This window comes from Strongylocentrotus purpuratus, unplaced genomic scaffold (assembly GCF_000002235.5).
Source record: "Strongylocentrotus purpuratus isolate Spur 01 unplaced genomic scaffold, Spur_5.0 spur5_scaffold_7, whole genome shotgun sequence".
Taxonomy (NCBI): Eukaryota; Metazoa; Echinodermata; class Echinoidea; order Camarodonta; family Strongylocentrotidae; genus Strongylocentrotus; species Strongylocentrotus purpuratus.
In genome coordinates, this window is record NW_022145613.1 from 33,429,140 (window position 1) to 33,448,240 (window position 19,101).

Genomic DNA, 19,101 nt, shown 5'->3' on the forward strand with positions numbered 1-19,101 from the left:
CATTTATCACTTTTGTTGACAGTCTGTATTAAACTGATGAGTAAATAGTGCAATCATAATATGTAATAGACAATCATTCTAATGCAAATTTGACTAATAATATATCGATCAGCCCTAAATATTATATTAGCTCCAAGGATGATGTTCCGCATCAACTGGTCAGTGGTTTATAAATTCAGAAACCATCCGTTATTAAATTAGAAATGATTGAAATTACTTTAAAAAAAGGAAATTCAAGTCGATGCTTTATTAATGTAGTACGGAAATAACTCCATTCACGAATTTCATGGTAAAGTAGTCATCGAGACCTTGGCGCACATAGAAATTAGAATTTCGCATCAATATTGCAGTATGGTCAACATTGTTTATTTATTTGCCAATTATTGGAGCTAATAGTTGATGAAATGGTTGGAGTCATTGCATTGTCATCTCTCCTACCAGCACAAAACATGGTCAGTGGACTGTGTCATTATTACCAAGCTGTAAAATAGACCCATTCATACATGTAATTGTCAAATCCTAAGAACAAAATGAAAATCATACTTCCATGGGGGGCCTCGCTGATAGAGATACCATGCATCCTTGTTCCTTTTCAATTTTGTTTTCCCCTATTGAATGGCAGAGGCACACAATGTATACCATGTATGATGATCGACTCAAGTTATGAATATTTCATTCAGCGATTATTGGGGTTCCTTCTCGCTGGCCTTGACTTTTTTTTGCTCATAATCAAATTTTGTCCTATTCTGGAAAACATTGCTAGGTTTAGAGAGAAGGGAGCTAGGAGAGCCAATTGCCAGCGTTGAACTATATATACAGTTGCTTTTACATTATGCTTTATGCTGTAGAAGTTGAATTGCTATTTGTAGAGAATTATTGATAATTACTTTTGACAACTTTTAGTTTGATTCTTATAATTTCACCTCTAAAATAAAGATAAAGATGTTGTGATGATTGCTATTTCTGACTCTTTAAAAAATAATTTTATACTGGTTTTATACTGATACTACTACTCTCAATGATTCCATTCCCAACACATTGGTGTTGAATCATATCTTCGTTCTTTGCCGTATTTCTAATTATTTAATAGTAAAATTTCAAATTATTGTTCACTCTGAGGGGCTCGGGCAGGGCAATATATTTGATTTTTCTCTTTCCCTCTCTCTTTAGTTCCTGAATACTTGTTGATAATTACAGTGCTAAAGTGCACATTGCCCCGTAGGTTGTAGTTCCCTGACACCAATAGCACAATCAACTGCATTTTGTTGTCTTTTTGAATGTTTATAATTTCTTATTGATAATTTGTTTTATTTGTCCCTGATAAACCTAAAACGCCCGACACCAGCGAATTGGGGTCGAGTTTAGAGAAGTGTGAAATGACATTCACGCTGTATATTGATAAAGGTCATGTATTCAGTCATTGTAAATCAATAATAAGAAGTTGTGTGCTGTTCACACGCAAGATTTCCATATTGTCACTTAAAATCGATTCAGACTTGCAGCAGTAAATTTCCTCAAGAAAAACAAACCAAAAGAAAACAAAGAATGATGCAGCAAAATAAACATTTTTATGTGCAAATGAATGGCCAGTGGGGAAAAAAATAGAAGTTAGCTCCAACAAATCTCTTCTCGTACTCTCTGGACTACAGCATGTGATTAGATATCCAGATCTGCGATAAGCACTCAACGTTTTATTTCATGTTATTTTGTCATAGCGTTTTTTAGGCAGTATATACCTCCACATGTCCGAATGAGCTAGGCTCCAGACTGTTCTGAACTGAGGTGATCTTGCACGTTCCTTCCATCTCTAATCTGATGAAGAAGAATCGTGGATGATTGCATCGCAAGTTTGGATGATAAGGAGACTGTGCATGATGGTGATATCGTGTATCGATGATGAGGAGAAGAATGAGATGGTGGTGGTTGTGATGATGATGATGATGATGATGATGATGATGATGATGATGATGATGATGATGATGATGATGATGGTGATAATGATGATGATGATGATGATGGTGATAATGATGATGATGATGATGATGGTGATGATGGTGATGATGATGATGATGGTGATGGTGATAATGATGATGATGATGATGATGATGATGATGATGATGATGATGGTGATAATGATGATGATGATGATGATGGTGATGATGGTGATGATGATGATGATGGTGATGGTGATGATGATGATGATGATGATGATGATGATGATGGTGATGATGGTGATGTTGATGATAGAACTGATGATGATGGTGATAATGAATATTAAGACAGTAGTGATGATGTTGATGAAGATGAAGATGATGATGATGTTGTTGATGATTATGATGATGGTGATAATGAAGATTAACACTGAAGTGATGATGGTGATAATGATGACGAAGATGATGATGATGATGATGATGGTGATGATGATGATGATGATGGTGATGTTGATGATGGAACTGATGATGATGGTGATAATGAATATTAAGACAGTAGTGATGATGTTGATGTTGATGAAGATGAAGATGATGATGATGATGTTGATGATTATGATGATGGTGATGATTAAGATTAACACTGAAGTGATGATGGTGATAATGATGATGAAGATGATGACGATGATGATGAGGGTGATGATTAAAGACAGTAATAATGATGATGGTGATGATGATGGTGATATCGACAAAGAATTTTGACGTTCTCCTCTCTCATCTTTTTGTAAATACTCTTAATTAAAGCCTCACGGATGTAGAAAACAAATTTTCATTTTTAAATGTAATAAAAGAATAAAAGCAAGACAAACCGAACATTCATTTTGACTCCTCTCATTCTCATCTGTTTACCAATTTTGAAATGTTTTTCTATTGTTTGTTTCTTAAAAATACATCTACATGTATATCTAGTAATCCTGAATAGTGGAAACTCAGCTTCACGTTACAATGCTCCTACGTACATGCTCGTATTATTATATGTTTCAAGGTCATGGTCAAGAACGTTTCGAATTCTTATTATGAAGACACACACTGAAGACACAAGGAATATTTATTCAGCCTTGTGTGGGAGTGGATTTACGGACAAATGAATTTCACACCTTTAATCATAACGGTCAGTTGCGTTCATTTAACAGCCTTCTCAAATACAACATCTATTACTGACATACTTTTAATGGAGTTCAGTTCAGGTATCAATAAGAAGTACAGTAGATAGCGTGGAGAAAAATTCAAGTAGCATGAATTATTATTTATCCCATTTAATTTGATGCTGTCATTGTGTGGGATATAACTGATATTATTTCATGAATTAATGCATTTTCTCTTGACCAAAAACCCCTACATACAAATATTTTCAACAATTCTATATATATAGAAAATGAATTAATTTGTTTTTTCTTTTTCTTTTTCTTTTATTCTCTTTCATGTCATCTTCTTCGCTGATGTGTTGATCTTCTCATTAATCCAGGTGAGTCAAAGATTACTTTGTGATTGGAACATGGAATCTTCTATGAAATTCAGTTCATACATATCGCATCTAGCTTATCATGGCATTATACTTAACAAAACGGGGGAAACCCCCATCCTTTCACAGACAAGAATATGCACATATCCCATGGTATGTTTCAAATGCAATTTGCAAACTCAAGGGGCTCCTCTTTGCCTCTTGAAACTCAACAGCGCATGGAGGAGAAGGACAAAAAAGTGTCATAAATGGAATGAAATATTTTACTAGACGTGAAAAGGGACATATGGGAATGAAGGAAATTTGTCACTTGTTGGGCTAAATTACATTCAACCCTCTTCTATTTGTTAACCACAAAGTGTTTAATTCACAACTGCAATTATGAGTTTTTGGATTGATCAAGAGCAAGTTATTGCTTTGAGGAAAAAAATTTAACAACTCATTTTTACTACAGAGTGTTTTTCCAAAGCAATTGTACCAAGCTGATATGTATAACACCACTCCTAGTTTAATATATGAAATGACTGACAAAATTTACTGAAATTTGTCATTCAAGGAAATAAGGACCAACTCTCTTATCCATGGAGTAGCCTCAACTTACGGATTACATCTTTGTTATTTGCTTTAGTTTTAATATCTGAGGTTATATGAAGAGCTTGGTTCTATTTAACTTTGTTATACCGGTATAGTTTGTAAGTTATCATTAATTCTGAAAAATGAGGACTACTGAGAAGTTATTTTCTGAAATTTGTGTGACATCTTTTCAACTGTGCATGTTTTAGGTTTTAGCCTACATGTTTGCTGTGCCTGTAGGCTTTCTTTCAATATTGCATTCCAGAAGAAATTTTGGTTAGAAACTTTGAAGGATTCCATCCATTCATTTAAGGTTTATAACATGACATCATTCTAAAGAGGCTTTACATTTTTGTACAATCATTTAACAAGCAGTCAATTAAATGTTACCAAACCACAACCAAAGGGTTTTCTAGTGTTCCCAGATTTCACAATGATTTCTCCTCACCACAAAGAGCCGAACCAAAAGAACGCTCTTACGCCTCCCCCTGAAGAGCCCCCTACTCGGAAGCCCCCCTAAAGAGAGAGGCAACCAAATTCATCACCTAATAGATTGACCCCAAGGGAAACTTGTCAGTGAGAAAAGGCTGACTGGCTTTTTGGCGGAGGATCTCACAACTTTTTCCCTCGCTCTCTTCTACCAGTGTTAGACTCTTGCTCTTTCCGAGCCGCGATGCCTCTTTGGTGCCATCCCCCGGTCGTGGTGGTGATTGTTAGGCCCAGTGTTTGCAGAGTGTGTGAGGAGTTGTGAAACATCAAACACTCGGCCGGTCCCCAAAGTCCCTAGCCTTGTAAGGTGCCCTTTGAGGACACTCATGTGTAGTATGATATGTCTCTTCATAGAGGTAAATTTGCCTCCGTTTATGACAGGAAAATGAAGGATTACCGCTGAGAGAAGCATGTGAATAATGTGAAAAGGAATGCGGCTCAATAAAAAATAAATTATTGAAAATTTTATAAGACATTTTTTCTTCTTGAATGATTTATCATATATCTCTTCTGAGAATCCCATCAATGAATTCTAGAAAGTATCCATAAAACATTTTTTCTTGATCTTTTGCTTTTCGGGGGGTTGCTCATTTTTGCATGTGGATTTCAGAGTAAATGGCATTGTAGTAGTTGTAATTACTATTCTAAAGATCACCCAAGTTTATACATATTAGTCTCTGACACCTCAGTAGACCACATCTATTTGAATCCTTTTCTGCCTGCATCTCAGACCATTTGGTAAAGGTTTGACAAAAATAAAATAGAATTCTCAACCATTACCATGCCACTAAGGTAACAGACATATCCAACTTTTTTAAGTATGATGTATGCTTGATTTTAATAACAAGCAAATTTGAGAAGAGCCCCCAAGATATGTCACAGTGTTGCCAGTTTGTATTTCACGAATGACAAGTTAAAAAAGTCATACATTTCCTATTTCCTATCAGATTTTGCTTAAACTTTCCTTAATTTGTTTCTCCCATTTTCCTGCTAATATTAAAATCAACTTAATATCAGGGTGGACTTCCCCTTTAAAGGGGGGGGGGGGTTCTACTTACACTACTTCAGATTTAAGTAGACTGCCCTCTATGCTTGAAATGTCCAGATGCGTTGATAGCCATGTCCCACAATGCATCACCAACTATTGAAGTGCAAATGATGATGCTTGGGTACAGAAACTACATATCACTCTATGTATGCCTTAACTAAAAGATTGTGCAATAGAAAATACATAAAAGCAGTGGAAGTGATGTCGCTAAAATACCCTACCTGCAACTTTTTGGATTTTTTTACTAAAACATCACCAGATATTATGAATTGGATTAACTGGGGTTGATTTACATTTATTATATAGCTCTTTATAAAGAACACAGAGAGTGGTATATCTTTAGGTTTTCCCCTATCTACATATTTGTAGTTTTCTGGACAAGAGTAAGTAAATTTTTTTTTAAAATGCTTGCCAATCTTCTGAACCATATAAATAATAAATTTCTCTCATATCTTTGCCCTTGTATATATATATTTTCTCTCTCAAATGTATATCAATTTGTGAATGAATGAATAAAATTGTTGCATTTCTGTACGTCCAGGTTAATCATGGAGAGGAAAAATCAATCATACTGAAAGCTAGAAACTAAATATATTCATGGGTTGGGAATATGTTGACATAAATCCATTTTAAGACCCACGTTGAATCCTACTTTCCCTTGAATGAATCAGGTTCAAAATGGGCTGAAATTGTTTTTTGTTCGGAGTGAACTTTACCCCAAAACCCCAGACCACATAATCACTTTAAATGTCATAAAATCTTGACAGCATCAACCAAACTCAACTTCTATTTCTGACAAGTTTACTCCCTGACATTACCGAGAAGATCCTTTACTTAGTAGGTCCATGATCTGATCTTAAAGGTAAAGACCAGTATTGGAAATGCCCCAATTTCAAAAAATGAAATGGAAGCTCTTATTACCAATCATGTGAAAGAATATGTTTTGAATATTACATGATGATACAAATTTTGACGGGAAACCTCCTACTAATCGATATATTTGGTAAATTAGTGTATCTCTTGCCTGTTGAGAGATATGAAATGCACGTGTCGCGCACGTGTGTGTAATCCCATATACATCTTTCTGTGTACAGTGCTTCTAACTTTATGAGGACTTGGCCAAATTTCTTATCATTTTGATGATTCCAGAACCTTGCAGTACATCTATGCTAGATGATCAACCTTTTCTGATCGATTTCACAACGTTTCTTTCACAATGTAATCGCATGACCATAACTGGTCTTTAGCTTTAACAAAACTAGCCAACTAGGTTTACAAAAAATGTTAGGACAGTCTAATCTAAGGTTTCATTTCTACTATTAATCTTATTAACTTTCATTAATCTGAAACAGCTAATGAAGTGGCAGTGACATTCAAAAGAGCTAAGAGTGTTTTACAGAGACAGGGGGCCGAGGGGTATGAGTAGTGGAGGAGGGGGGTTAATATGAGCCCCTGGTTACCTCTTCTTGTTCTTGTCGTCCGTACGGCTGTACTTTCCGACCATGACAAACACAATCCAGTTGTACTATTTGCCTATTCCTGAGTCCATTTCCTTTTCCGAACCTCTCTCCTGCGTTCCCCGAGAACCGAGATCAAACACGGAGTGCTTATTTAGACCAAATACCATTGAAGCATATAACTAGATAGCTAGCTATGCCGGTAGGGCTCTCACAATGGGTGTTGTGACGAGGGTGCCATTCGGGACACCTCCGTTTAATATGTATGTCCATAATCAACATTTGTCGATCGGTCGGGGCAAACTTTTCATAACATGACGAAGATTACATGACAAATGCACCCTGCCGAGATTGGATGATGTATGACATTATTGTCAGGAAACGTGTGGCATTGATAGGATATTATGTTTCCTTTATCATGAATAGTAGTTTAAGTATATATATATGTTTGTCTATTTTGGGGCATTTTAGGACTTTAGACTAGATTACCAAAGTGGAAAGATGGAAAGCTATGAACAGGTGTTTGGTTTTTGAATTTCAATAAGTGGCAATAAAGAACCTTATTTTATCTTGGGAGGTATTTGAAAAATTACTTCTTTCTTCACAAATGATAGAAAAACAAATTCAGGCCAGTCTGTTATATTATTTGATATCATGTGCTTAGCTGAAAAGGTTAATTAATCTCTCAATGTATTTGGCTTTTGATAATGTAAGCCAAATTAAACCCCACCCCCCTTCCCCCTCACAAAAAAGAAAGAAAAGACAGAATCTATCAGTTGATTGTATTCAGACTGCCAATCATGCTTCGATCAATCCAGACTACCAATTAATTAAAACAAGTATATATAGATAACTTACCCAATATTTACTCTCTGATGTATTGAATGCTTAATGTAAATAGAATGTAGTCGTCGGTGTTATGCTATACTGCGAGTATATGATGATTGATGGGGCGATAGTTTCCTTAAAGGTATAATCCTTCTTCTTTTGGTTGAAATCCATTTTGCAAAGATTTTAGGCAAAGTTATCTTCTTTTTAAAGCTTGTTTAAACTTTGACTTACAACCTACATGAATAGCATCGGATTGGTCATAAACATGAAGGAAGAAAAAATAGATTATCGTCAGACAATTCAATCTAGAACTCTCATCTTTAAATTAAACTTCTGTAAGATGCATATTACAGATAAGATTTTCTCTGCGGATTTCTTTCCCGCAAAGTGGGTGTGCCTACATTGGAGTTATCATTTTTATTTGATGGCTAGCTAATTTTGTATGTTTAAGATTGTGAACAATGAAAGCATTTTTTTCCAGGGAAATTCTCTTCTCTTTTATTATCTAGAATGTTCATAATCTGTAATGCCAACGTAATTGTAATCTATTTTGATTGTCGAGGGCCTTTTACATTTGTCAATTGTGTCATCACATTGTTGGGTTTATTGCAGCAGATCAACTATTATATTGTCTTCTCAGGTCCAGAAGGGCATTGACTGTATAATTTAACACAGAATTAAAGGCCGACTGAAAATATTATAAATGTAAGCCTCTAAGAAAGAATCTGATACAAGCATTCTGTCATTTTCACTTGCAATATGAATTATGATGTGATTCCAACATTTTCAACAAAGCAAGTATACAAGGTAAGAAATTAAAATTGGGGGATGAGAACATTTATTAAGATTAATGCTGTTAAAAGATTAGTGAGATATTAATATTGAGATGAGGAGGCTTTAAGTTGAATCAAGTCAGTATACCATGGTGATCAACAGTTGTTTACAGATTGGAAATGCCAATAATATTCATGACATACATGAATAATATTCATGACATCACCTAGCCGTAGATACAATGCATCTATGGCAGGAGGTCAAAAGGAAAACACGTACGCACATCTCGCATGGAGCGATTGCATTTGCCACATTGTTCAAACTGTATGCAGAGAGATCACGAGCTTCATTTCATTATCTATTCAACATGGCCTTGAGTTACCTACATATATTTGGTACAGACCCACTTCCATGCAGCGCAGCTAGTCGAATGAGGCGAGCGTTCGCCTCATACAGAGCGACCGGCATGCATTCATACATATGATATGAACCACACACTGCGCCTAGCTGCCAGTGTCGACTGATTCGTGAATGTTTAGCAATGCCATAGAGGGAAAAATATCTCTGATTGAGGATGCCTAGAAATGAAAAAGGGGTAGCAATATAAAGGGTTATTGTGTTTACTTTTTAGGTGCAATAGTCTATAGCAAACAAAAGAGTGTTGACTGAAAATGCCCCATTTTCTCCACAATGCCCCGGACAGACCCTGGCCAAATGTGTGTAGAAATATATCTGAATGATTAGCATACAAGGGGCCCCCCTCTCTGAGCCAAACGTGAGGAGAGCTTTAGAGTTCGTCTTGAATATGGTGAAAGAAAATGTTGATGTGTGTACGTGTGTGTGGGGTGTGGGTGGTCGTGCTGTGCGGTGGAAGAGAGAATGCATCCATTCACCAATGGGGATGGATTTGTCGCTATAAGAACATTTGACTTGGTTTTGAGGAAGCTAAATACAATTGTTACCCCCCCCCCTTCTGGATGCGATCGCTCAGCTTAGAAAAACTCGAAGAAATCAGGTGAATAATGTGTGCTCGCTTGACAATAAGGATTTACAAAAGCATGCTGGATTCGGTCTCCTTCTGTTGATGAACTCTGAACGATAAAAAGAAAAGTACTAAGTCAATGATCCGTGGTGTAATCATGAACGCTTTCCTACCGCTGTCTCTACCGCTGTCTCTAATTGCGATTGTGATTTTCATGTGTTTATTCCTTTCTACTTTTCAAACCTGTTCTCCTCCTCCTCCCCCTCCTCCTTCTCTTTCCTCCCTCCTCTCCTAGCTGTCTCTATGCCTTTTGCTTTCTTTCCTTTGGTTCTTGGTGAGAAACATCCTGTCAGATCTTACGGCGAGTTAGCTGTCAGGAGACAAAAGCCCAGCAGCACGCCTTTATACATTCATGTGCCGTAGAAGTGCGAAATCCTCTGCCAAGAACAATAACTCTCAATGCAGAAAAAGCAACCAATTTCCAAACGTGCTAATCAAGGGGTCTCGCACAGCTGGAGTGATGCAGGCACCACAGCAGGATTTCACCACCCAACAGAATAGAGAGAGAGAGAGAGGCAGGATCGAATCAACCATGTCTCAATTATAAACATCAATTTAAAGCATTTATTTTTCTCGCAACAAAAGATATAGTACAGTGACACAAACGGTTTCCTTTTCAATCACTGCTTGCTATGTTGTCATAACTCTTTCTCATAGACAGCACATGATCAATAACAGGGAATGACAAGAGAAAAACTAGACAGAGAGAGAGAGAGAGGAGAAAGAATTGTTGAACATTAAAGAGTTACAGCTGAAAGATATTTTTAGTTTCCGCTAGAAATGCGCGGTGATATCCGTGAAACGTGCTTAGGGTTAACAACCGGACTGAGTCTGACTGGCTTTATCTGGACGCTGCTCATTGCACTTTTATTTTTCGTTCTGAAAAGCGAGAAACGTGTCGCAATACGACACAAGATTGAGACAGATTCACCTGCGCCGGCGGGCAAGGTCATCATAGATGACGTAGAAAAAGTATGAAACGTGAATCATACTTCGAAAAAAAGAACATTCTAATGCAGTGTTACAGACGTTTTAATCACATTCAGTCTCTGTAGTAAAATATTTTTATTTCACAACATCTGAAGTGCATCTCAATAACTTATTTCATTTTTGATTAAGGTATATTATAAATGCATAATGTGCAAGGCAGTGAGGGAGAAAACATTGAATTTGCTAAAAAATGAATTTTTTAGTAATTATTGTTTTTCTTGAAAAAAGCATACAGGATTGATAAGCAAGTTTACACTGAAAATCTTTAAAAAGATACATCACTGGTGAACTGGAAAAGAGCTATGATAAAACAATAAAACATATACAAATTGTTGTAAAGATATTGTACTTTTCTACCACTAAAGCTAAACCGCGTTCCATTAACAGAAAATTACTTCGCTTTCCTTAGGGTGACCTGACATTTGCTCTTGCAACAATTACTCCTGCCTTTATATCTTTAAAGATATAGGGTTAAGGTCAGGGTTTTAATTGGGTTATCATTTAGGTTTAGGATTAGGGTTAGGGTTATATATAACCTTTGATATAGGGTTGAAATGTAGAATTTGGTTAGTCTAGGAAATTGATGCGAAGCAATTGTTGCAGGAGCAAGCGCTGTATAACCCTCCTTGGAAGACACGATAAGTTTACATGCAAATCCTTTCCAAATGCCGTATATCATTCTAAGCAACATGATGAGTGGACCCTGGATCCGTATTTTACAGCGTACATTAATCAGTATTAATCTCTTAATACAGACCAAAGTACACATAGTGATCCCTACCATAATTCATCCACTGGCTTACAGTTTTCCCAACAATATTTTCTTCTCATTAAAAATAATGGACCTGGTGCTCATTGTGGTATAGAAATGTTATGGAAAAAAGAAAAATCTTTTTCATATATGTGTATTTTAGTCACCATTAATAAAACTATTTATTACTGTCTCAGTCACCTTTCAATGTTTATGTTCTATTTGTGCTTAAACTGATAACTAATTTTGTTAATTTTAAATGCTTGAGATTATGAAGTTATAGCGACAAAAAATAAAAATACTTCAGCTGGTTTTCAAGTTTTGTTTGAAAATGAAACTAGAATTCATAATCTATCAACATACAAATTTACAAAAAATACAAAATTTTAGGTCTTGGTAGATTCTCCTTGACTCTGAAAGTAGTCACTTTTTTTTTTGTTAAAGTATTTTTCTTTTCTACTTCCAAGTATAAATGTTGTTATTAATCATATAAATATTTCTATAGCTAAAGGACCACTTGGGCTAAGTATTTCTACATTACAAGAATGATTTCTTATGACTCTTTCTACCCCTAAGTCAGGAATTATTTCATGGGTAAGGGATAAGGTTACCATTACCATACATGCCTTCAAACGGTTCCCATCTTGAATCTGGGATTTTCTGCTAAGGAATATGGAAAAGTATGTCAAGAGTATATGGTTAGCAGTGTTGTTAACATATGCATCCTGATTAAGATCAACATAAGAAAGTCAAATGAATGTGACTGCATATATTTTATCTTTGCCCCATTCTATGCAAATGTACACTGCCTCCAACCAACAAAACGAGGGGGAATTGTCGCATAGTATTTTTTCCATCTCTCTCTTTCTCTCTTTCTCTCACGTTCTGTCGATCCGTCCAAATCATTCAAGGCTTCAATACCATAAATGGGTTGTAATAGATCATATCTAGCAGCTATAGAATGGTAATGAAACAACTCATTACTTTGCAGCCAAAACTTTCAAAGCAGTGAGCCCAGGCAAGAGAAGGGGGAGACCCAAAAATGATTACGAATGTATGTTGCCTCCTTAGGCAAAACCATTACCAGTGATAATGTTACAATTTTGGTTTCGTGGTCGTTTTCTTCGGTGCCCCTCGCAATCAACAAATATGATTGGAGAGTGATTTTCCTCCCTCAGCTTTTAGGGCTGTTTTCGATGAAGGAAAATTTGCATTTCATGTTGTTTGGATGAATGAGAATGGGGGAGCGAGATAAGATGGGGTGAGGGAGAGATCTGATGCAGGTGAGACAAGGAGAAGAGAAGGAGTAGAATGATGGGGAGTGAAGATGGTAGGTGGAAGAGTAAAGGAGGAGGGGGAGGGGGAAGGTGAGAGAGGAAGGACGAGGGAGATAAGAGAGGAAGGACGAGAAGGAGAGAGAGGGGGAGAAGAGAAGTAGTAGAGGGAGGAGAAGAGAAGTAGTAGAGGGAGAAAGAGTAAAGATGATAGGTGGACAGGTAGAGGAGGAGAGAGAGAAAGAGAGGGGGTAGAAGAGAAGTAGTAGAGGGAGGGAGAGTGAAGATAATAGGTGGAAAGTTAGAGGAGGAGAGAGAGAGAGGGGGTAGAAGAGAAGTAGTAGAGGGAGGAAGATTGAAGATATTAGGTGGAAAGGTAGAGGAGGAGAGAAAGAGAGAGAGAGAGAGAGAGAGGGGGGAGGGGGGGTAGAAGAGAAATAGTAGAGGGAGGAAGAGTGAAGATAATAGGTGGAAAGGTAGAAGAGGTGAGAGAGAGATAGAGGGAAGGAAAGAGAGAGATAGAGAGAGTGAAGGAGAGGAGGAGGTATAGGCAGGTAGTAGAAGGATGGGAGGGAGAATGTTGGGAGGGAGAGTGGAGTGGAGAGAAAAAAGGAGGGAGAGTTGAGATGTTGTAAATGGAAGGATAGACCAGAGGAGATTGAGGGAATGAGGGAATGGGATATGAGGGGGGGGGGGGGGATAAAGTGAAGAGATGGAGGTGAGATGCAGTAGGGGAAGGTTTGGAAAGTGGAGAGGGTATTTATAAGATTGTATAGCAAATGTTGTACCGGTAGGAGAAGGGGGCGGTAGATGAAATAAAGTGATCACTACAGGTTTAATATTATATTTAAATTTTAACATCTGCTTATCTGTTTTCTATGTTCTCCATCTGTCAATTAATCTTTCTGTTGTTCATACATCCCAAATAATGACACTTTAATTTGACCAAACTCTTTCTTTCCTACAAGCATGTGTGCTCTGTTCTTCACTAGTTCACTCACCAGTCGAGCAAGTTTCGAAGAAAGCTTGATTTTTCTTTTAGTAGATCAAAGGTGCGAAGTTGGTCATAGGGAAAATATATGCAAATACGATTGCAAATGTTTTTGCAATCTCCTTGACGAGGTGTGAAAGCAGTCGTGTTGCTATGAAAAGTTAAAGTACTCGTTGCCCTGTTTACATTTCTTTGCAAATAGAAGTCGAGAAAGGGAAAAAAATGTTTGCAATGGGGTAGAGCTAGAGTGGATGGAAAATCAGTAAAGTGAGAAGACTGATGGAGGGATAGATAAATAGAGAGAGAGAGAGAGAGAGAGAGAGAGAGAGAGAGTCAGAAAGAGAGAGAAGAAAAGAACAGTGACAAAAATGTGATTATAAGGTGAAAATAACTGCAACAAAGAGGTAAAACTGTTATGAAGAACATTTTTATTGTTGTTGTGTTGATCACTTCTGGTATGTAATAATGAATTGATAGAAAGAATAAATCTCTTGAAATGTCTTGCTTCAAAATAATACAAATCTATTTTTTCTCTTTTTATGCCAACACATGGAATTTGTTGTTGTTGATTTTTTTTTTTTTTGGGGGGGGGGGGGAGGGGGAGGGGTTCAAACAAAAATTCGCCATGAAATTGAAATGTTGAGATAAATTCTACAAATAGAGAGAGAGAAAGAGAGAGAGAGAGAGAGAGAGAGAAGGAGGGGAGAACAAATACAGAAAGCTAGGACGGACAGAGAATAAGAAAGGTTAAGAAAGGTGAAAAAAGGGCGGGCTGAAAGACTATAGCAGCATTCCGCTTTATATAGCACAACCCAGCGGGTTGGCAGTTAGAAGGGGGTACCTCCTGACATGGGGAGAATTATTGAAAGTGGCAGGCATATACAAACTGGGACCTGCTGTTTAGCCCCAGCTGTGAGGTAAGGATAGGCCCAGGACTCACCAACAGAACAGAAAGAATATAGAAAAGAAATTGGAATCTGTGGAAGGTGTAGCCTAGATCAAGACCCTATCAGTTATGAATGGTGTAGGGAAATGCTTTTTACGTTGGTGTCTGGGTATGAGACTAAGTGGAATGCCTTGAATTTAAAAGAAATAAAAAGGAATAATTTGGATATGGCATTTTGTTTGCGTTATGGAACAGTTTTGCTTTATGGCTCTGAGTGGAAAGTACATGAGTGACAGAGTTGAGGCTAAAGGCATGCGTACAAGAGCTGGCCTGCTTTCAGAGGCAACGAAAAGAAGTATTAACATGAAGAAAACAAATGTTATAAAAACTATATTTAGCCCAGTGACATGCTAGACATCGTATTTGTAAAGCATGCTGGGTTCTGATCTTCTTCAAGGGGACCAGTCCTTTTCAATTTATTGGACAACCGCAGAGATTTTATCCGGTCTATTTTATCCGATTAAGGAGATACTTGTAGAGATTGTAATGTGTGTGGTTTGAAAGTAAAACTTTTAAAGGTGAAGTACGCCACTCCATATTCCAAATTATGTGGTAGAATGTTTTACATCTAATATCTTTGGAATGTTATTGAAAATACAGAGAGCTATCCTATGAATACATTTAAGAGAAAGAATTAAAAATATTAGAAGAAAAAGGAGCAAAAGAAGGCTTGATTTTGAGTTGTAGCCATTGTAGTAGCTTAAATGTACAATGTATTGGACTTGATATGCTCATTAATAAGCTAATTTGATTTGCGGATTATGACAAATTGGGTGTGGATCACTCATTAAGGCAATTCATGAATGATTGCCATTTTAATTAGTTTTAGCTTGGAATTTAGATTTGACAGTTACGAGGCTTCATTCAGGAACATCAGTAAGATCAAGGTTTAACATTCACTCCCACCTTTAATAATAAAAGCAATTTAATCTCAAATTATATTCTATCCATTTTCATTCATCGATACATTTCAAGCTTCTCAATTTTTATTGATGCACTAGAAATAAAAATTAGAATGGGTATATATTCCTGTAAGGGATCTCCATGGAAGCATATTTCTCTTTCATTCTCCATATTTTACGACCGCTTCTCGTTTCTAGGGTACATGGAGATGGCTTATGTATTAGCATTTCAAATCTAGTTCTTTGTGGTTTTGCAGAGAGGCTCTGAAAGTGCGTTTTTGCATTCTAAACATGATGGAGCAATGTTTAACGTAAACATATTCAGCACAGCAAGACAGTCTATTTTCAGAAGACTTCAAATGTATTCCATTGCAAGAATTACTTTCCATTTCTTCTCTTCTGTGATTTGTATCACTTTTGCTGTTTTTCTTTGATGATTTAATTTTTTCCAGTGTGTTTATCATTCATCTTTTCCCTAATTTCTTTGATGATCTCTCCAAGTTTCTTAGCTTTTCTTGTTCTACTGCCTATTTTTTAATTTTTAATATGTCTTATTTCTTCTCTTCTATCAATAGCCTCTTTTTGTATCTTAAATTGTTAACCTTTTTTATTCTATTGTGTCTTTTCCATCCTTGTTTTACTCTGCACTTTCACTCTCTAACTTCTTTACCTTTCTCTATACCCCCATTGATTTCTATTTCTTATTTCATTCTTGCCCTTTTTTCTCATGGATTGATCATCCTTCTTCTCTCTGACTGATAGGAACTTCCCTTGTTTCTGGAAATCAGGCGCCAATGTAAAGCTGATTGAAAAAGTATGACAATACTTAGTATTCATGAAAAAGTATCAAAGCCATGTTGGAGTTATAAATCGATCCCATTTTCAGAGTGTACATGTTTTGAATATCATGCTCACATTAAATATTGATGTTACTCATCAAATATTCATTGGAATTTTTTCTTTCCTTGGTTTCACTTATAGTTTTTGTTTGGATTTCTGTGAAATTAAACCTCTGGAATATTTATTATCTGCTATAATGAGCCAGACGAACGCTCGCTCATATATGCTTGGACTTTTTTTTTATTTTTTAGATAGAGTCAATTAACGCCCCTATGACTCTCTGTAGGCAATCTTGAGAGAACAGCATATTCACAAAATGTGATATGAAAATGAAAATAAAGTGTTTGAACAGAATACTTTATCTTCCATTCATGCTGCAATAGCTTCCTAAATTGTGACACTCTGTATATAAATGAACTGACAGTTAATTGCATATAGATCTCACTAGTTAATGATGAATTGACATTTATTTTGAGAATCCTAACGCCGGTCTACTTTCATTCTTCTCTACAAAAGATATAACGAAAGAATATACAGTTTAGTTTCAGAATGGAAAGAAGAACAAATTTATTTTTTATTATGCATCTTTTTTATGTGTTGATGAATATGTTAATGTATTGTGCGGTTTACCGATCTCTGCAGCACATTTTCATTTCCGAAACGGAGCTCCTATGTCGCCCGCTCGCCATATATCAACAATACTCCGTAAACGCCCCGAAGCGGTTTCCAGCCGGTAACAAGAAATGAGAACGTCGACTAGCTCGTAACTAGATTTATAACTGGGAGTGATATTTTTGTGTTTCATATTTCAGCTCTCTTTTCCTTTATTTTCTTTCACTGCCCTTTCTTGGCCATGAAACTTTTTTTTCTTCGGTCCCAGGATTCTCATGTCTAATGTTGACTCAATGGCTTAAATACAAATATGATTTAAAAGCCTCCCGCTTGCGGCTCTGTCTGATAACATCAGTAGGGCGATTGTATGACTACCACAACTAGAAAGAGAATACTCTGTCCCGTTCATGGTAATTCATTTTCTTGTGAGGGAATATTAGGACATACATTTATGAAGCAATCAACTTTCATTGTATGCATTCATATCAATGCCGGGTCTTTCTCGTTATTGTGAAGTATTGTATAAAATCACAATTTCTGTTCATAATAGTTTTGTTGTGTGTGGTCGGTTCTCAGGATTGTCACGTTAGTGGCATTATCAGAAACATGGATGTAAAACTTTTCAGTATTCAGTATCGCTACTGTGTATTTTTTATAAAGCCCACTTATCCATTGTTGGATCCAGAAGGGGGCCAAGGCGAATGGAGGCCCCCTAAAAAAAGGGGGGAGGGGGGAGTCAACACCTTCAGTGAGAACTCTGTTTTTGCTCATCCCATAATATTTGTTTTCACTTTTACTTGTCTATATAGATGGCCAGTTGGATGTTTAGATCATATATTCATGAGAAAATTACATTTAGGAAAATTTTACCTCCTCCCCCCCCCCCCCAATGGAGTATCCATGTTTGCCCCTGATTGTTGTGTATATAAGGGCTGATAGGAAATACTGCTTTGAAAGCAGTTTATTATGCAAACGATTGAAAGAGACTAATGACACATGAAATGGTGTAAAATATTTGTATTCATATTATTATTATTATCACTGATCCAGTTGACATGTTTTATTGCCCCATCTTTAACCCACAACCATTTCCATGAGAAACTTCCTCATTTTTGTTCCCATAGCCATTTCTTGTACTTTATCATTTGATTTTTGCTCAATATCTTTTACTGCTGGATTTTATTTCTTTTAATAATTTGTTTGTTATCACATGTGAATCAACTTTTCTGTCCAGGAGGACATTTTCTCATATTTGCATAGGTAAATGTAGTGGATCTTTAATAATTGATGTTACAAATTTTATTATCATCATTTTTTGTTATCATTGGGTTTATACAAATGGGGATATTTTTCAAGCGCACACATGCATAAGATAATTAACATTTTCTCTAGAGTTTGGAATATACTCATGAATAATTGTTAAGGGGGAAGTATACAACAAAGCATACCCATTATAATAATATAATGTAGTGATAATTTCAAATTTCTGTTACTTTGTCATCTAAAATTTTGTTTACCTATCAATAGGTATATATAAAAGCTATAATTATTCTGATACAATTTGTCCAACTCTACTTTATCTTATGTTTGTCTCCAATATGCTAAATATATCGTCGCTGTTTTCACGAAGTGACGGTAGTGAAAAAAAATTGCATTCACTTTGCGTTACGATTTTCCTCACTACCGTCACTTCGTGAAAACAAGGACGATATCATTTGGCCATGAACCAAATGTTTGTTTGTTTCTCCTTGGCAAACGTTTGATGCGTTGTCAGTTTTGTGTCACCTTTTGGGGGCGCAAGGCTAGAAGAAAAACAAGTGTATTCTTACCTGTCACTGTTTTTTCCTCTCCAGAAAACGTATGAATATTATAAAGTTGGCCCTCGGACAAACAAGTTTAAAATTCAGGAGATGCAGAATGAGAATATGCGGTATGGCCTCGTGTCGTTTCTTTTTTGTGTCATATGTTGATCTCTCCGCAGGGCTAGACATGGCAGGTGGCCGCCGTAGCTCGGCCAGCGAACCAGCGGAGCGTCAACAAATGTGTTATTGGTTGAAATGGGTTGCTACAGATGGACTCAGGTTCTGATTTTCATGAAGAAAAGTTAATGTTTTTTTAGCACATACACTGT

At 36.5% G+C, this 19,101-nt stretch overlaps 1 pseudogene; it reads right to left on the reverse strand.

Annotated features, from left to right (window-relative positions):
* Positions 1-1,947: 1,947 nt before the first annotated feature.
* LOC115919735 lies at positions 1,948-2,616 on the reverse strand (annotated as a pseudogene).
* Positions 2,617-19,101: the final 16,485 nt, after the last annotated feature.